Raw genomic sequence first — 18817 nt, 5'->3', positions numbered from 1 at the left:
CCTGATTTGTTATGTTTTGAGTTAGATGTGTTGTCTATTACAAGGCATGTCAGGTCACTGGAAATGAACTTGATTGGTCAATACAGTAGACAGCCCCCTTTTACATTTGCTTTCTCTCTCGTATTGAATGCATCAAAGAGCTCCAGAAAGTAAAGATCAGAAAAAAGCTGGGAAGGTAAAAATAAAAAGAAACAATAGTTATTCAAGACATAAACCTCAGAAAATATGCAACAGTTTAGTTACAGGAGTATAGCATATTGGCGTGTTTGACTAAGAAAGAGCAGAAGGTGGCTGACAAACTCAGGGCGCAGCAAGGATGTTCCCTCTCCATGTTTTAAGGTTTCTCAATCCTTGGAATGAGACTTGAGAGTCCTCTATGGTTTTTTCCTCCTCTAGCTCCAAAGTAAGCTCTTTATCACTTCATCGTAACATGGCTGCCGTACAGCTTTGAAGAAGGAAGGATTAAGGGTGAAGAGTGAATGAGAATTTTCTTTTTTTTTTTGGGGGGGGGAGTGGGGAGTTGGGAGTGGAGGGTGGGTGTTGAAGGGAAGAGCTTCTTTTTTCTTCTCCAGCAGTCTTAGAGGACGTTGGCAGGAGAAATCCTTTCATTGACTTCTTTATGGGTTATTATTGAAGCTGACATAAAACCTAACTTGGAGGAAATCATACAAAGGCTTCACCCACGCGACCCGTTGCACTGAACTCCAGAGGAGAACGGAGTCCATGCTTCAACAACCATATAGCTCAGCTAGGTGCTGATAGGGGTCCTCCTGCACCTCCTTCAAGAGGAACAGCACCCCATTGCTTCCACTCACAAGGTATAGCCATATGGATGCTCCAAACCAGGCCTTGGTTCTGCTGTGCAAAGGGACAGGGCTAAACTAGTTTAATTCCCTGCATTTGTCTTTAATAATACCTTTAATTCATTTCATATCCCTTCTGTTTCCTCCCAGTCCTGTGCTCAAGAGCTGTCCCAGGTAACGCTCAGCTCATTTTCAGGAGAACGCTGGCTAGAAATGAAATGAGGTTCTGCAGCTACTGTGCAGTCCTGCAAACAGGTATTTACGTGGTTAGCTTTCTGCATGACAGTAGCACACACAGAACTACAGGGCTATTTTTGCAAGCAGCAGAATACGATATGAAGATGTGGGCCTTTTGGCATGCTTACACCACAGTCACAAAAATGGCTTTGAGAGAAAACATCTAGAGCTCCATGCCAGCTGGTTTCCTGAGCTCAATTTGCTAAAAGTTAGCATGGGCAGCATGGGAAAATAATGGAAGATTGGCGAGGAGGATTGTAAACACGCTCAAGTGACCTGCAGCTGGGCTGTAGAAAACTGCATGGATCATAGTAATTGTTGTTTAGCCTTGTGTGTTGTTGCACCCTGGCTAACAGAGGGTGCAGATAAGGAGGGGGCCCTGTGGAGCCAGGACAGCCCTGCTTGTGGTCAGCAAAGATAGCAAGATAACAAAAACATGAATGGTTCTTTGTTTCTTCAAAAGGCTTCGTGTCCGATAACTGACTTTTGCCTCATTACCGGTGAAATGCACGTTACAACTCACCCCCCTGCATATGCTAGTGAAGATTATAGAGGTCATGCTAAAAATATATATGACTATAGCACTCGTCTCTCCACCCACATCATGCTACACGTCACATATGCGGAGTGGGGGGGGAACCTCGAAGTTTTGGGGACAAAAGACAGAGAAAATGATTGTTCAAGTGGGAGAGAAGAACCTCGATACCTGACGGACCAGTCGACGGACTGCATTCTCTTCCTCCACCCCAGGCAGGGACGCCTCTCGGTACACGCTACGCCTCTCACCCTCTGGGTGAAAGTTATCCCCGGGTTGTTGTATCACTATCAAGTTTTCTAGCAATATTAACCTTAACTAGGAGCACTATTGTAGTTAGTGAATTTATCAACGGCAATTTTGAATCTGTTTCTGTCGCTCTCAATAAAATAACTGATCTCAATATTTGTGGAACTGCTCAGTGAAAGTCCTGGGACTCTGACAGACAAATTTTGAAAGTACATTCCCTTAAACGCAACAAAGGTGAGGGCCAGCAACAGCTTTCAGTGCTGGCACCTTTAGAGTAGGAGCAATGGCTGGACTTTTGCAATTTCAGTGATGGGCTCTGGAGAGAGTGAGCAGGAGAGCGAGAGGATATTGGGACCTTTAAGAGTCCAGGCAAGCACAGAGCCCAAGAGTTGGTGGTTCATTTAAGAGGTTACCAGAGGAAGGTGAGGGCCAGCAACAGCTTTCAGTGCTGGCACCTTCTACGTGGGAGCAGTTGCTGGACATTTTCAGTTTCAGGGCTGGGCTCTTATAAGATTGAGAGAGAGAGAGAGAGAGCACCTTGTGACTGTTAGGAGGCAAAGCAAGCGCTGAACCGCAGTGTTGGTTGGCTGTGAAAGGCCTACCCAGGGAAGGTGAGGGCCAGCAACAGCTTTCTGTGCTGGCACCATCCGTGTGGGAGCAGTCACTGGACATTCTTAATTTTGGTGATCAGTTCTTGCCAGAGTGAAAGAGACAAGAGAGCGTTGCGAACATGAAGTGACTAGGCAATTGCAGAGGCCCAGGGTTGCTAGGGCTCTGAAAGGGCTGCCAAAGAAAGGCAAGCATCAGCAACAGCTTTTATTCCTGACACCTTCACGTGGGAGGAGTCGCTCGTCATTTCCTGTTTTGGAATCCGCCTTCGCTATAGTGAGAGAATGTTGGGAACGTGAAGTGGCTAGGTAAGAGCAGAGCCCCAGCGTTGTTGGGCTGTGAAAGGGCTGCCAAGGGATGGAGATGCCCAGAACACTTTCAGTGCTGGCACCTTCCATATGTAAACATTCGCCTGACGTTTTTCATTACAGAGCTGGGCTCAAACATGTTTGGGAGAGAATGTTGGAACCCTGAAGAGCGAAGGTAAGGGCAGAGCCCCAGTGTTGGTGGGCCTGTGAAAGGACTGCCAAGGGAAGGTGAGGGCGAGCAACAGCTTTCATTCCTGGCACCTGCCATGTGGGAGCAGTGCCTGGACGTTTTCAATTCAGCTGACGGACTCTGGTGAGAGTGGAGAGAGTTTTGGGACAATTAAAGGGTAAGCAAGCACAGAGCCCGAATGTTGGTGGGGCTGTGAAAGGGCTGCCAGGGGAAGGTGAGGGCCAGCAACAGCTTTTCAGTCCTGGCACCATCCGTGACAGGACAGTCGCTGGACTTTTTGAATTTAGTTGATGGGGTCTGGAGAGAGTGCGAGAGAATGTTGGGAACATTATAAACATTTTCAATTTAGGTGACAGACTGGTCTGCCAAGGGAAGGTGAAGGCCAGAAACCGCTTGCAGAGCTGGCACCTTCTGTGTTGGAGCAGTCGCTGGACATTTTGAATTTCGGTGATGGACTCTGGCGAGAGAGATCGAGAGTGTGTTGGGACCTTTCGGTGGCAGGGCAAGTGCTGAGCCAATGGAGACTGTGGTCCACTAATGCCCAAATAACTCCCGCAGGGTTTGGATCAAAGGGGTGGCAAGGTTCCCGGTCACGGTATATACTCTTGGAAAAATCACTACTGGCTACTTACACAGCCCTATTAGATACTGAACCCATGGCATCAGACACAACCTTTGAAATTCAGACCCCGTTGCCTGTCCTCAAAATAATGAGGGAGCCTGCTCCCCTTACCCAGGGAATGGCACACTCCAGTACAATTCAGGAGATGACAATGTACATAGCATGTGAATATGAGCCGGCACAGCTGAATATGAGCTGGCAGTGTGCCCAGGTGGCCAAGAAGGCCAACGGCATCCTGGCCTGTATCAGAAATAGTGTGGCCAGCAGGAGTAGAGAGGTGATCGTGCCCCTGTACTCAGCGCTGGTGAGGCCGCACCTCGAATGCTGTGTTCAGTTTTGGGCCCCTCACTACAAGAAGGACATTGAGGTGCTGGAGCGTGTCCAGAGAAGGGCGGCGAAGCTGGTGAGGGATCTGGAGCACAAGCCTGATGAGGAGTGGCTGAGGGAACTGGAGTTGTTCAGTCTGGAGAAGAGGAGGCTGAGGGGAGACCTTATAGCTCTCTCCAGTGACCTGAAAGGGGGTTGTGGTGAGGTGGGTGTTGGTCTCTTCTCCCAAGTGACTAGCGACAGGACAAGAGGAAATGGCCTCAAGTTGCGCCAGGGGAGGTTTAGGCTGGATATTAGGAAAAATTGCTTTACTGAGAGTGGTGAAGCACTGGAACAGGCTGCCCAGGGAGATGGTGGAGTCACCATCCCTGGAGACGTTCAAGGAACGTGTGGATGAGGCACTGTGGGACATGGTTTAGTGGGCATGGTGGTCTTGGGTTGATGGTTGGACTTGATGGTCTTACAGGTCTTTTCCAACCTTAGTGATTCTGCGATTCTGTGATTTTGTGATGTCAGGCCTGGATCGTGGTGGGAACGGGGCTTACAGGGAGCTTGACAGAGTACAATATCCAATGGCAACGGGGTGCCATGCCACCCCCTGATATGCTGCCCTCACCCATTCAGTGTGCACCACCCCCATCCGACTTGCAAAAATAAAAATATACACAGGTTGTCTGAAGCCCAAGGAATTTGATGCATTTTCCACATTCCATACCATCCCCAGTCTAATGGTATTATTGAACACAGCAATGGACTTCGTAAGACTCAAGTACCACTTTGCACTTGGACCGGTGAGTCCAAAGCCTCGACTAGTACCTCCTCATTTCACGGGTGGCCACGTCACCTTAACAACGCAGTCACTGCCCGAAAAAATTGACGGACCATGACTGGCAGTCCGATCTGGAAAGCTTTTGATAGCAGCCCCTGTGTAACTTTCACTTTGGGCAAAAAAGATAATCATCAATTATCTGTAGGACAAACTGTCCAGGTTAACCACCTGCAAAAAGGAAGTTTTCCTTGCTTATTACAAACACTCCTTCGAAGTGCCATGTGGAAGGTGCTTTGACCACCAGGGTAATGAACATCTCGTTTCCGAGCAGTGGATATCCAAAATATCTAATAGCCAAAGGGAATGAAGCTGGATTTGTCTTTTCTTTCAGGTTACCTACCCTAACTGCAACATGGCCAACTCAGATAATCTTCCTGGGATCCTTGGTCCCATGCATATTGAGGAATTTGACAACTTGCAGTGAGGAATGGATGTGAGTCATAACCACTCACAAAAGGGCGAAATGAAGGGGAAAGTCAAATTGCAACAGGAAATAGAGGTGGATGTAACTTAACACAGCATTAAAGTATATTTTGTTGGGGGATTGTTTGGATTACGAACTTTGGTGGTTATGTTCAGCTGATACTATGTTGTAGTGAAACTGGTATGTGAGAGGATGGAACGAGGAAGAAGAGAGCAAGAGAAATAAAATGAGTTGAAACAAATGGTTTTGGAAAGAAAAAAGATAAAATGTCATGAGCAACCGGGAATAGCAGAGTTGAAAAAGAAAAAGAAGCAAAGACTGGATTATAGCTAGTAATTACAATAATGGGGAACGTCCTTATCCCAGGGATGGAATAGCAATCGCATTATTTAATTTATGAATAAATGAATAAATTATGACAAACTGCCAGAGAGCTCATCAAAAAAAAGCTGTCTTTGCTGCACGTCAGCCCAAGTTTTTTACATCCACACCATTCACCAAAATCTTGTCTTGAAAGAACAGATGGCTGCGGAGAGGTCCGAATACTTCAGTCCTCCTACTCTGGGCTGTCAGAGCTGAGCGATGCCTCAGTCCCCTAATCTTCCTGCTGCCCAGCTGGGTCTTTGTGGAGAAGTGCGTGGACAGCGCATCAGGGCTGTGATTGACAGGCAGCTCAATGAAGGTGCAGGAGGGGCAGCAGTTTTTGCTCTGCCTTCTCAGTCTGTCCCCCAGCATAACATCCAGCTGGCTGAAAATAGAGGCCAGTGGGTAATTCATGAGACCCACAGCCTCACCAGCTCCAAGGTTTGACTGGCAGCTTTTACAATCTTGCAGCACAGGTACAGAAGGGTATTGTTCGGATCTATGCAATCTTCCCCATTCCCAGCTTGCCCTGCGGTGCTATTTCAAAGATGGTGTCCTGCTTGATGCTATTCCAGCTGTTTGGCTATGGTGTTTCTACCAGCCTCACCTTCCACTTCCCACAGAGCTCCACGGGGCCTCACCAGCTGTAGGGGAAAGTGTGAGCCGGTGTTTTGCAGGCAGCTTCTGGCATTGCTGGGGAGCATCATGTAGAAATCCCGTCTGCCACCCTTCTTCTTCCCCCACTCCACTGCCAGTCACGAGATGTCCTATACCTGGGAAGCTCCTACCCTAAATTTCTGGGGCCAGACATGCCACTTCACCAGCAACTGTTTCTTTCCTCCTTTCCCTTTTGCTCTAATGGTCTTCTCAATTTTGCAGCTCTTGTCCTTGTCAGGATCCACTTTTTGAAGTTCTTTAGAGAAAAATGTCCCCCCCCTTGCTTCCCAACCATCGTCTCTTAAGCGATACGCAGGCATCTGTCCCCTTCTCTCATTTTCCGCTACTATGAAAATTTCCCTTGCGAACGTGTGTTCATAACCTTTGTCAAATCTCTCATTGGTTCTAGACACCCTGACGTGGTCTCCCTTTTGGAGCAGAGGCGCAGATCCTTTCATTTCAAACACACCCCCATCTCCAGTTTTCCAAACCCTTGCCGAGTCTGAAGTGTTCACGTCCACAGGCCTGGCTCTGACAGCTCTGGGGTAACTCTAGTTACAGCTCTGTGCTGGCTTTGACTGGGATAGAGTTAAATTTCTTTGTAGTAGCTAGTATGGGGCTATGTTTTGGATTTGTGCGGGAAACAGTGTTGATAACACAGGGATGTTTTCCTGAGTAAGCACTGAGCAGTGCTTACACGGAGTCAAGGCTTTTTCTGTTTCTCACACCACCCCACCAGCGAGTAGGCTGGGGGTGCGCAAGAAATTGGGAAGGGACACAGCCAGGAAAGCTGACCCCAACTGACCAAAGGGATATTCCACACCACATGACATAATGCTCAGCAATAAAACTAGGGGGGAGGGTGGCAGGGGGGCCACTGCTCGGGGACTGGCTGGGCATCGGTCTTTTGGTGCTGAGCAATTGTTTTCATTTGCATCACTTGGCTTTCCTGGGGTCTGTTTCTCTCTGTTATTTTCCTTTTCATTACAACTTCTGTATTTATTTATTTCCATTATTAAACTGCTTTTATCTCAACCCATGAGTTTTCTCACTTTTACCCTTCCAACTCTCTTCCCCCATCCCGTTGTGGGGGGAGTGAGTGAATGGCTGTGTGGTGCTTAGTTGCCCACTGGGGTTAAAGCATGACAAGCTCTTTATAAACTCTGACAGCACGTCAATGTAGCAAAAGGTGTTCTGGGCTGTAAAATAGCTCCACATCTTGGTTTTGAGCATCCCGTTAAGACACTCCCTGGCAGAGGATTTTGCTTCATTATTAGTAACAAAATGGTGAACATTACCCTGCTTTAACATCTTCTTCAAAGGCTGGTTTAAGCATTCCTTTTCCCGGTCAGTCTGCAATTTCTGGGCCTTGTGCTTGCTCATTCTTTCTGTCAAAGACTTCTTTTAACATCAAAATTATCAGAATGGGAGAGTGTCGCTTGCATCATGATTTGCTTGAAAAAGACCCAGGCTGTTAAGTATTGGCTTTGGATTCATTCACAGTGCCCTAAGCACCGCCCCAACACAGTCACACAATCCCAGAAGCTACAAGACTTCATGTATTTCCATCAAGAAACACAAACTCACCGCCACCGATAGCAAATACACCTTGCAAAAGTTCTGAGTGGCCTCATTGTCTTTACACGTTCCTGAAAGGTTCATTTCCTGCATTACTGCCAGAAGAGTCATCGCTGTATTCCCCTGAGCCGGGGAGCAGGCCAGGGCCAGGGTCTCTGGAGGGGCAGCAAGGGAGCGGGTACCTGGGTGCCTGAGGGGGTCGGAGGAGTCTGGGAGAAGGGAGGGGATGGGAGTGTCTGCGGGGGAAGTGAGGGCGTCAGGGCTGTTGGTGAGGGGAACCGCGGGGAGCAAGGGTGTATGTGGGAGAGCTGAGGTAATCGGTGGTGCCTGGCTGGGAACTGAGGGGGTCGGGGGAGTCTGAGGGCAACTGAGGGGGTCGGCGGTGTCTACTCAGAAGTGATCTCCCCAAACCCACAAAGTCAGTGCCGTCTCGCAAGGCAGCTAAGAGGTACTGCTTGCCAATGTCAGGGCTCCTCAGGAAGCCCCAGAGGCGGCCAGGACTTTCACTTTGCTATTTAACTTAAAACCAGCCTGCATTTAAACACCTATGCAGGTCCAATACACAGCTATTGTTGCAAATCAACTCTCAGCTTTATTTGCTGTGAGGGGTTTTCAGCCCATTAACCTGCATCAGTGGGCAAAGGCGGTTATTCCTGACTGGGTCATGGCTCAGTTGACGAATACTGGAATAGAATTTCTTCCCTTCCCTGAGACTCAGCAGATACAGAGGCTTTCATGGTCTCGGCCATTTCTTTCGTATGCTTTTAGTGGGTTTCCTTTCTAAAACCAAGCCATTGGATTTTGACATCTTTTTAACCTCCAGGGAATAGTTCTGCTTCTATGCTGCTCTTTGTTCCTTCCTCAGGGTAAAGACCTTCTGCAGGTATCACCACAGGGACAAGTAAAGGACATGTCATGAAGCATACATTTAGTTCCTGGTAATTCACTGCTTCAGAAGGACCACAGAAACAGGAAATGGACAAAAAAGGGGGAAATTCTCCTCTAAGGATATCCTGGTTTACATGCTTTTAAATGAAATGCTAAACACGGTGCAGGCATTACCGTATTCACATATGCTTCCGTCTTCTAACGGCATGAGCATTCTCCTGACTTGCTTAAACCTCTACCATGAGTCACTCCTGAGGGCCAAGGAGCAGAATGGCAAATGGACAGAGCATAGTTCAAAGCGGAGTAAAAGTACCATTGAACAATGTACAAGCATCAAGGCTTTCGTTGTCTAAATATAGCATTGATGACTCTCGTGTATGCAATTATTTCATGATTCTTAACATGAAAATGAGGCACATCCAAGTCCTGGTGGGGATCATCTCACCTGACCTGGATCCCTCTTGCTGGGCACTCCCTAGTTCTTTCCAAGACTAAGAAGCTACAGATACATTACTTAGGCAACAACTATTCTTCGTGAAGAACGGAGTGCCCCTACAGTACTCAGGAGAAAGGCTGTTATATTTGTTTCACAGGGAATAAAACAGCAGTCTTTAAAACCTGCCACTGCCTCGGATAGCAAACCCCCAAACTCAAGTACTTAGAAATATCAATAAACAGAATTAGTATACCTGACATTCGGATGCCATTTATATATATTTAAACTAACATATAGAGATAGCTGTTATGATGGCTTAATTAACCATTTGAAGATCGCTACTCTGTGAAGTATTCCGGTTATTTACCCATGCAGGTTCCTGTAAGCAGATAGGGAGATGATCGCCTCTGTTCCTGCCACTGATAAAAATCACAGTTAAAACCTGTCAAAACACATTGATTTATAATTCAGGGATTTGAAACCTAATCGAAAACAAAACGCTGAGGTTGTTACAAATCTGTAATATAAAAACTCATCTACACAATGTATGTAGGTGAGCAGGCACTTCTTTATTGCAGCGCTGGACGCACAGGGGATCGCTCCACCTAGTGTGCGTGCCTAGCTTCTCCGCTACCAAAGTTATATACAATCAAAATATACATATTCATCATATTTTCTAAGAAACAATTAACATATTCATACAATTTCCGAGAACTCATTAATATATGTAAATGCTCGTGACGCATGCGCCTTCAGGTACACAGGTGGTCATCTAAGGTCCTCTGGTGGTCGTCCATAGTCTTCCTCATGGTGTCCTTTAGTTGAACCCAATCTTTGCGCATGCTCAGGTTGGTTGCAAAATCCTATTCTTGGAATCTTCTTAAGTTTTCCCCGGTTTACTGACCAGGCCTACAACTTGATCATTCTCTTGACAAGCAAATTCTACCTCTTCACAATGCTACATTGTTCATAGCTAGTTTATGATTAAATCAGGGATAGCTCATACCTAGTTACCCTTATACAGAAAATATATATATATATATATAAAATCTTAATCTTTTAATAATCACTTTTCTAGCTTATAAGTTTCTGTCAATTTCCAGGCCTATGAATAATCAATGTTTATTTCTATTAGTATCTATCGATTGGCATTCTTCATATTCATATCAAGATGGGAGGGTAAAGGGGGACTTTTCAAGCAGCATCACTGGTGCATATCAGGTCACACTGTTACAAGACTCAAACAAAACTTTTCTATTCAATTCTTCATCGTTCCATCTCGTTACTGTTAGTTCCTCAGTATGGAACGGCGACTCCCTGGTGAGGTTCCTATGGTTATTGTTTCTAACTTAACAATCCTATCTTATTTATCTATTAATTATATTTAACCTTTTCTATATAATCATATTTTGATTTAAAAAGAATCAGAATATTTACAACAAGGTGAGGATACATTTCTCGCCCTTCTGTGGTTCAAAGGAAACTCCTCTGCTTTCATGCTTGAGAGATTTATTGGCAAGCGCTAACTGCCTTCACAAAATACTGCACGCAGAGGCATGAGTGAGTTAGCTCCACATGATGTGAGTGAAGGTGAATGGAACCAGGTCAGCTATGCCATCTGTCTTCAGAGCTCTAATTTTTAAATCAAGAATTACTGATGACTTGGGATGAACAGTGCGGTATTGTACTCATGGCAGTAAGAACTTTCTCAGACGTTTCCAACTCAAGCCATATTTCAATCACCTTTTATCAGATGAGCCCTGTGCCACCTCCTCTGCCTTCCTGGCTGCCCAGGGATGTTCCTTAGCCCATGGCTGTCTGGGCACCAAGGGAGTGTGCTACTCCTGGCAAGCAGCTGGGTAGGGGCTGCTCCAGGTCATCGAACCATAGAATGGTTTGCCTTGGAAGGGACCTTTAAAGATCATCTAGTCCAACCCTCCTGACATGGGCAGAGACATCTTTCACTAGATCAGGTTGCTCAAAGCCCCATCCAACCTGGCCTTGAACACTTCCAGTGATGGGGCAGCCAAAACTCCTCTGGGCAACCTGTTCCAGTCTCTCACCACCCTCATCGTAAAACATTGCTTCCCTATGTCCAAGCTAAACCTACGCTCTTTCAGTTCAAAACCATTGCCCCTTGTCCTGTCACTACAGGCCTTGGTAAAAAGTCTCCCTCCATCTTTCTTCCAAGCCCCCTTTAGATATTGAAAAGACACAGGAAAATCTGCCCAGAGCCTTCTCTTCTCCAGGCTGAACAACCCCAACTCTCTCAGCCTTTCTTCACAGCAGAGGTCTTCCAGACCTTGGATGATTTTTGTGGCCCTCCTCTGGATCCGCTCTAACAGGACCATGTCTTTCTTGTACTGGGGACCCCAGAGCTGGATGCAGTACTGCAGGTGGGGTCTCACGAGAGTGGAGCGGAGGTCGGAGAATCCCCTCCCTCCACCTGCTGGCCACGCTTCTTTGGATGCAGCCCAGGTTACGATTGGCTTTGTGGGCTGCAAGTGCACATGGCCGGCTCAAGTCCAAGGTTTCGTCCACCAGGATTCCCAAGTCTTTCTCCGCACGGCTGCTCTCAGTCCATTTTGGCTCCTGTCTGCCCAATTTGCCCCTGGTGAAGCCATGTTGGCTGTCTGTAAGCACCTCCCTGTCTTCAATATGTCTTCATAAGTCTTCCAGGAGGATGTGCTCCATGATCTTATCAGGCACGGATGCCCTGGAGGAGTCTGCAGCCCTCCTCAGCAGTGAGCCTCTGCAGGAGCATGGCAGACGTCTGCTGCCTGCAGACTTGACCAGTACAGCGAAAGCCCAGGACAAAAGGGCCAAACCTGAGCTGATGCCTCTCCAGGCTTTCAGCTTGACAGAAGAACTGTCAAGGGCCAGTTCTGCATCTCCTCATATGACCCTGAGCTCTTCTACCACCTGTTGTTGCGTGTGCTGTGTGAGGAGACCTACACCCACCTGGCATATGTACTGGCAAAGATCCTCCCCACGGTCAGTGAGGGGCTGCTGCCCTTTTGACAGCCCCCCCCAATAAAGCCTTTTCTATCTCCACCTCCATGTGCTCGGGCGTCTTTGTTGGGGTGCAGGGACAGGGGCTTGCCCTGCGTGCCAGTCCCTGCAGCCCCTGGAGGCCAGGCCCAGTCTCATCTGCTAGGCACTGGGCACTGCCAGCCTGCCTGATGCAAGCCAGGGCCTTGCGTGCCAGCCTCACCTGCCCTCCCGCCCTCTGTCCCCGCAGTATTTATGATGCTGTGTAATCAGCTGGAACCACCGTCTTCTCAGGCCATGGTAGTTTTTTTACTCCACCTTTTCGGCAAACATTTAGCTACGTGCGGGCCAACCCCTGTAAGCGTGTCGGAAACTACTCCAGCTCCAGCAGCCGGGGATACATTTACACGCAGGCCGGCAAATCTTAGCACCCACAGCCCCCTAGACCCATCCCAAACCCCCTCCCTTCCTCCCTGCAGATCCCCATGACCCCACAGCTGCCCGCCTACTCTAGTGTCCCACAGCCCCTATGGCCCCCACACCCCTCCTCTCACACCACAGCTGCCCAGCCAGTGCCCTTCTCCCTCCCTGTAGCCCCACGGCCCCGGTCTCCCGCACTCCCCATGCTCCCATCTCTGGTGGCCCCACTGCCCCGTGCACCCCTGTCCCCATCCCAAGCGATGCTGTCCCCATGGACCCGCTGCAGGTTGCACCCCATCCCGTGGGCTCCGTCTAGCAATGTCGTAGCCAGTCCTTTTGTCTCCAAAGCCCTATCCCTGCTGACCCCACAGCCACCTTCCATCACAGCCCCGGCTGCTCCCTCCCAGCTTCTCCAGCCACTCGCAGGTTTTGCTACCGAGGGGAACGGCCCTGCAGAATGGAGGCCGGAGTGACCCAACCTGCCAGCTCCTGAATGCAGTGCCACTGCAAGCAGCCACTCACAGGTTTTGCTGAAGCATGTGGGTCACTGTTTCCTGCCACGTGGCCACAACCTTTCCTCCTGGTGTCCTGTCATGTGCCGGCAGCCGCGGGACTATGAGCAAGTGAGAGACCACAATCGTCTTGGGAGCCTACAAGAACAGTGTCTGCCCGGGCTAGAGCAGAGAACGTGTCTTTATTTTTTTCCCTTCCCAAGCTGAAGTAGGCAGGAAGCCTACATATCTTGAATGATGGTTTTCTGCAATCTAAATTTAAAAGACCTGACCATGAACTTTGCTGTTTCATACATCTGATGGCATCAAAGCATGAAGGGTGGAGCCTGAGAGATATGTTAAGGAGGCTTTCAGCCATCGGTAGCTTGCTGGAGTCAAGCTCCACGCAGTCACGACCAGCAGATCCAGCCCTCCAGCAGGACGGGCTCTGTGGGTGGGCTCTGAGCATGAGGCTGGTGGTGTCTGTCCAGCCACTTTCAAAATGCGTGTCTGCCTCCTAGGGAAGAAAATAACCACAGCTGGCATTAACTGAGCTTCCATTTTGGCAGTTTCCTTGGAGAAAGAGCCAAATCAGCCCAGACGTTGAAAAAGCTGCAACAAATGAAGTGCTGGTGGGTCAGTGCGATGCAGTTCGTGGCACTGCTGCCTGTGGGGATCAGCTTTACTCTTCAGGACTGTGAGTAAAGGTCGCTGATGACTTTTTAAATGAATTCTGCAGGCATTTAGTGAAGAGGAAGGCTGTTGCTGATGAAGCTGATGTGGGTAAGGAGTTGGCTGACCAGGAGGCCATCGGACACTAAAAGGCAACTACCTCTCTTTAAGAGCCCCTACGTGCCTGGAAGATAGCTGCAAAGGACTGAAGATTTTGCTTTTAATACGACCACCTGAGAATGTTGGGGTGATGAGATTGCTGATGCCACTATTCCGACACAAAGGAAGTTTGTGGGGGGGTTTTTTGATTCATAAGAGACATGATGAAAAACAGCTAAGAACTATGTTTTGAGTGACACTTGAAAAAAAACTGGTAGCCCATTCATTTTCAGACCATGCTTTCCTCTTTGCAAAGGACTCCACAAGGCAAATGAATGGGATAAATGAGGGAAGAGGTGAGGCTGCACTACTTTCAAATGTCTACACATTGCTGTGAAACTGTGCACAAGTACAGCGATGAATTCATAGGCTTTTTAAATATTAGTCTGATTGACATATGGGAAAGAGGCAGGCAAATTCAGCTCTCACTTCCAGGGTTACCGGTGGGATTCTAAAGTCAGAGATCCCCCTGGCAGTTCTGCAATATCTTCTTCTCCTTTACTCCCAATGATTCAAACCCAGTTTTGTATTCATAAAAGAAGTTCATGAAGAACCAAAGTTAATTCACTCCACGGGTAATTGTCCTGAGTGATTTATTAAGCACCTTGACTCAAGAAAAAAAATCCAAGTCTTTAAAAAGAGGTAAGTCTTTTAAAAGAGTTCCCTTTTTGATCACTGACCTTAATAATTGGAAGCTGGCAGCTGGGAATCACAGAGACGATCCGGACAAGGCGGCTAACGCCTTTGAAATTACGATTAAGACACAGGATCCTGATTGGAAAGATATTGAGGCCATTACGCAAGTATTGTTTGATAGTACTGAAAGGGAAATGATTCGCAAAGCGGATAGGGCCCAGGTAGAAGCACAAGTTGCTTCCGGGAATCTGCAGGGAATGGTGGAAAATCACCTCCCCTCCACAGACCCGAACTGGGATCCAAACATGGATGGGCATAGACAGCTTCTGACAAAGTCTCGGAAATGGATCTTGTTTAGTATTCAAAATGCATCACCAAAAGCTATCAGTTGGTCTAAATGATACAAAATTAAACAGGATCGGAAAGAATCCCCCACTGATTTGATGCATAAACTAAAGGAAGCCGCCCGTAAATATACTACTATTGAGCCTGAGCCAGAGGAAGGTAGAAATCAGTTAGCTCCCCTGTTTATAGGGCAGTCCGCGGATGACGTAAGAAGAAAATTACAAAAATGACAAGGAAATGATGCCTGTCATTTGGGAAAATTATTAGACGTGGCTTGGGTTGCATACAGAAACAGGGATAGTCAGAAGGAAAGAACAAACAGCAGATTAATAGCAGTGTTAGAAGAAAATGCTCGGGGTAAAGAAAAAGGATTATACCAAAGAAGGGGACAAGGACAAGGAGAATCTCCCGGGGACGTTTTGCAGGCTAGACCCCGTTTGGGAAGGAATCAGTGTGCCAACTGAAAAAAAGCAGGGGCATTGGAAACGGGAGCGCCCTTTCCGGAAACAAAATTCCCCTCCGAACCCTCTCTTCTCAATCAGTGAAGACTGAAGGGAACCGCAGGAATCTCTCCCAGAGGAACCTCGGGTTAAAGCAAAGCTAGCGAACGAGAAAACTCAATTTTTGGTGGACACGGGGGCTACTTTGTTTTAATTACACTAGAGAGAGAATTAAGTATTAAAACCAGAAATGTTATTGGCGCAACTGGGATTCCTGAAACTCGGCCACTCTTTAAACCCCTACAAACGAAATTAGGAAAACAATGGGTCACCCACCCATTTTTATACTTGCCAGATTCTCCAAAACTGTTACTGGGGAGGGTTTTACTTGAAAAACTAGAAGCAGAAATTAAATTTAAGGGAGGTGAAATAGAGATTTTAATTCCAGAAGCTAAATATGTGGAGGCGGCAGCCTTGTTGTTACAGGATATAGATCCCAAGAAGGAAAAGATACCTCGAGAAACGGAAGGTGCTGTGATTCCCTTGGCATGGGCTGGAGAGATCCCAGGCTTCTTCCATCTTCCATCTTCCATCGCTTGCTCATGAATTTTCATGTCCTTCCAGTTCTCCCTGGTTTAACACTTGCCCAGCTTTACTCTGCACAGAGACACAAGATGAAACCCCGTTCAGCCATGTGGCAACATGGGCTCGAATGAAAGAGCACGCGTTCATTCACAGATGAGTTGCAGCTCAACAGACTGAGAAGCAGCGAGGTGGAGAAAGGCAGTTCTGAACACACACACACAGACACAGAGACACACACAGACACAGACACAAACACACACACACACAGACACAGACACACACACATATACACAGACACAGAGGCAGCAGGGCTGCAGCACTTGGGCAGCTCTTCCCATCCAGTCACTTTTCGGAGCGGAGCGGAGCGGAGCAGAGCAGCCCCAAGTGAAAACTGCCCTTCTTCAGCACTTTCAGGAGAAAATGGCATCCATTTGCTCACCTTTAGAAGGCAATTTGCACAACTCAACATTGTCTTATTCTTACTGACTACAGCTTTCAGGCCATTTGCATTAACTAATGGCCCTCAAAGCAGCAGCTTAGGAATTCAGGATCTCATGGGCAGGTTTGAGTATGCAAATCTGACCAAACTCACTAACTGACTTCAGACACAAGCAGGAGCAACTGACACAATTTCAATTAGAAATTGGACCGGGTCTTGAGACAGACAGGGCCGGACTCCTTCCAAATATGTCTTGAGGAAACACTGCAATTCTCAGGTGCATCTCAACACAGGAGACTCGGGACATGTTTACGGGAGGCACCGGAGCATGTTACTCCTCAGGGAAGAGCATCCCGGTCTGCCCTCGCAATTGAAAGCAACATTACTGGGGCAATTAAGGGACTGCAGAAAGGCAGACCGTATGCACAAAAGCTTGCTCCCGAGTCTGAGCAGCTCTACAGTTGTTGAAACTGGCCTAAAAGACATAGCAGGAGCTGCGCTGTGCCTGGTCAGCCTGCACCTCTCTCTCCCGTGCTCCATCACACAGTACAAGCTGGCAGCAGCATTTCTGCAGGTTTCTCACTGAGCTGCACAGAAAAACGCATCCTCAACATACAGTGGGAGACACTAGTATTACCACGAGTGATGGTGACTGCCAACTTCTATGGTGATTTCCTACAGCCCATCTAAGGTACTCATGGCATCGGAAACAGTGTTGGAATCACACACTCGCCAGCTTGCAAAGTTCGGAGCGCCGCCGCTGAAAGCTGGCGATGGGACCTGGCCTGAAACCCTCTCCTCCTCGAGGCTCAACCCTCACCAGCTGAGAAATGCTGAGACGTATGAAGTGAGTATTTCACGGAACTTGAGGGGAATTTTTAACAGGTACCTTTGTACATACAGCTGTACCTTTGTGTCCGTGCGTGTGCGTCTGTGAATCAACGTGCGGACTCGATAGCAAGTATAGTATTACCATTTCAAATCTGTAATCAAGCTACTCTTCTGATTTTAGTAAATTCAGGGATTTTTATACCACTAAAATGTCAGAAAGCTTTACAAGCCTTTTTATCCTATTTTATACTTTTACACTTGTTCCATAAAACCATTTTCCACTCTCCAGCTTACCATCTCTCTATGCAGAAAAGTCCTATCTGCCACACTTCATCAGCTACATAGGATATGGCAACCTTTCAAATACATCAGTATTTATACAAGTAGAAACTTTAAAATGCAAAAAAGAAAAAAAAAAAAGAAAAAGGGTGGTGGGGGAAAAATTATTTTCTACCTTGACTGTTAGGTTCTTAAGCTGCCGGTATTTAACATTAATGTCTCTGTATTTCAAGGTCATGACTGCATCAGTTCTGCTATTTGTGGACATCAGTGAGAGATTATTTGCCTTTCACCAGTTCAGACGTTCCACCTCCACTTCTTCCCCGATTTGATTTTTTTTTTTTTAATGTTTAAAAGGTCAGAATCTGCCCCTCCAAGGTATAAGGGGCAACAGAGCACATTTTAAGTGAAATTACATTACGCTTCCCTTGATTTAAATACAAAGTTAGCTCCACTGGTACATTCATCCACAAGAACCTTAACAACTCCAACTTCATAGACACCCATAAATTATTTTTGTAAACAGCACATTACTAAACATAGCACAACAATCTAGGAAAGAGAAAAAGCATGCACACAATCAGCATTTCCCTTTTTCACTAGAAAATGAAAATCTCTAACAGCAGATAAGCCTGGACCCCAGGTGGCATATGGCTTATGAAATGCCACCTATCTGGACTCGACTCTTGAAAGCAATCACGCACTAAGGAAAATTCTGGGCTGTTATGCAGAGGTTTCACTAGAGTCTTGGCAATTTAATTTGGGACGTGAAAGGTATTTGCACTACAGTATACCATGTGCAGTAAAAAAAAAAGGGCTCTTGCAGTTCGATTCCAACGCTGCGTCCTCAAACAAAATGAGGCTGCTATGTTTGAGGAATGTGGATGGAAATCTCACCTGCCATCTCAAACGTACGCTGTGGCTTTTCTTCACTTTTTGTCACTTTCCTCGGGCTTGGTAAATCTTTTGCGGAGTCTGAAGCAAAGGCCTACAGCTTTTTCCTCTTTGTAACAGCGGATGTCTGGGTTTTCACAGGTTGGTTTGCTGGGGGGGCACCACTTGTACCCTGGATTTGCCTTCATAAATACATCCTTGTACCAGAAAAGAAAAGGAAAATTACCAGTCATGACATGGTACTATCCACAGGGCCATAGAGTGCATGCTTGTAAGAGGATTTCCTATGGGAAATAATCCTTAAATATCTTCATTTCTTAACGGTTCCATCGCGTGCTTAGAGTCTGACCGCCAACACAAGCTAACAAGAAGAAAGATTAGGATAAGTAGAGCTGTATTTAAAAAAGTGGGGTTTCTCTTTCCTTTCCTGAGGGTTTATCACCCAGAGCAGGCTGAAGTTCTAATCCTGCAAACTGCTCCCCAGCGCTTGTACACTCACTCTGGGAAACAGAGACAGCTATTTGAATTCTTTTGCAGCTACAAGCTTGGTTTACTTTCTCGTTCGAATGAAATGAAAACA

Source organism: Gavia stellata, chromosome 33, assembly GCF_030936135.1.
Source record: "Gavia stellata isolate bGavSte3 chromosome 33, bGavSte3.hap2, whole genome shotgun sequence".
Taxonomy (NCBI): domain Eukaryota; kingdom Metazoa; phylum Chordata; class Aves; order Gaviiformes; family Gaviidae; genus Gavia; species Gavia stellata.
Note: the sequence above shows the minus strand (reverse complement) of the source record.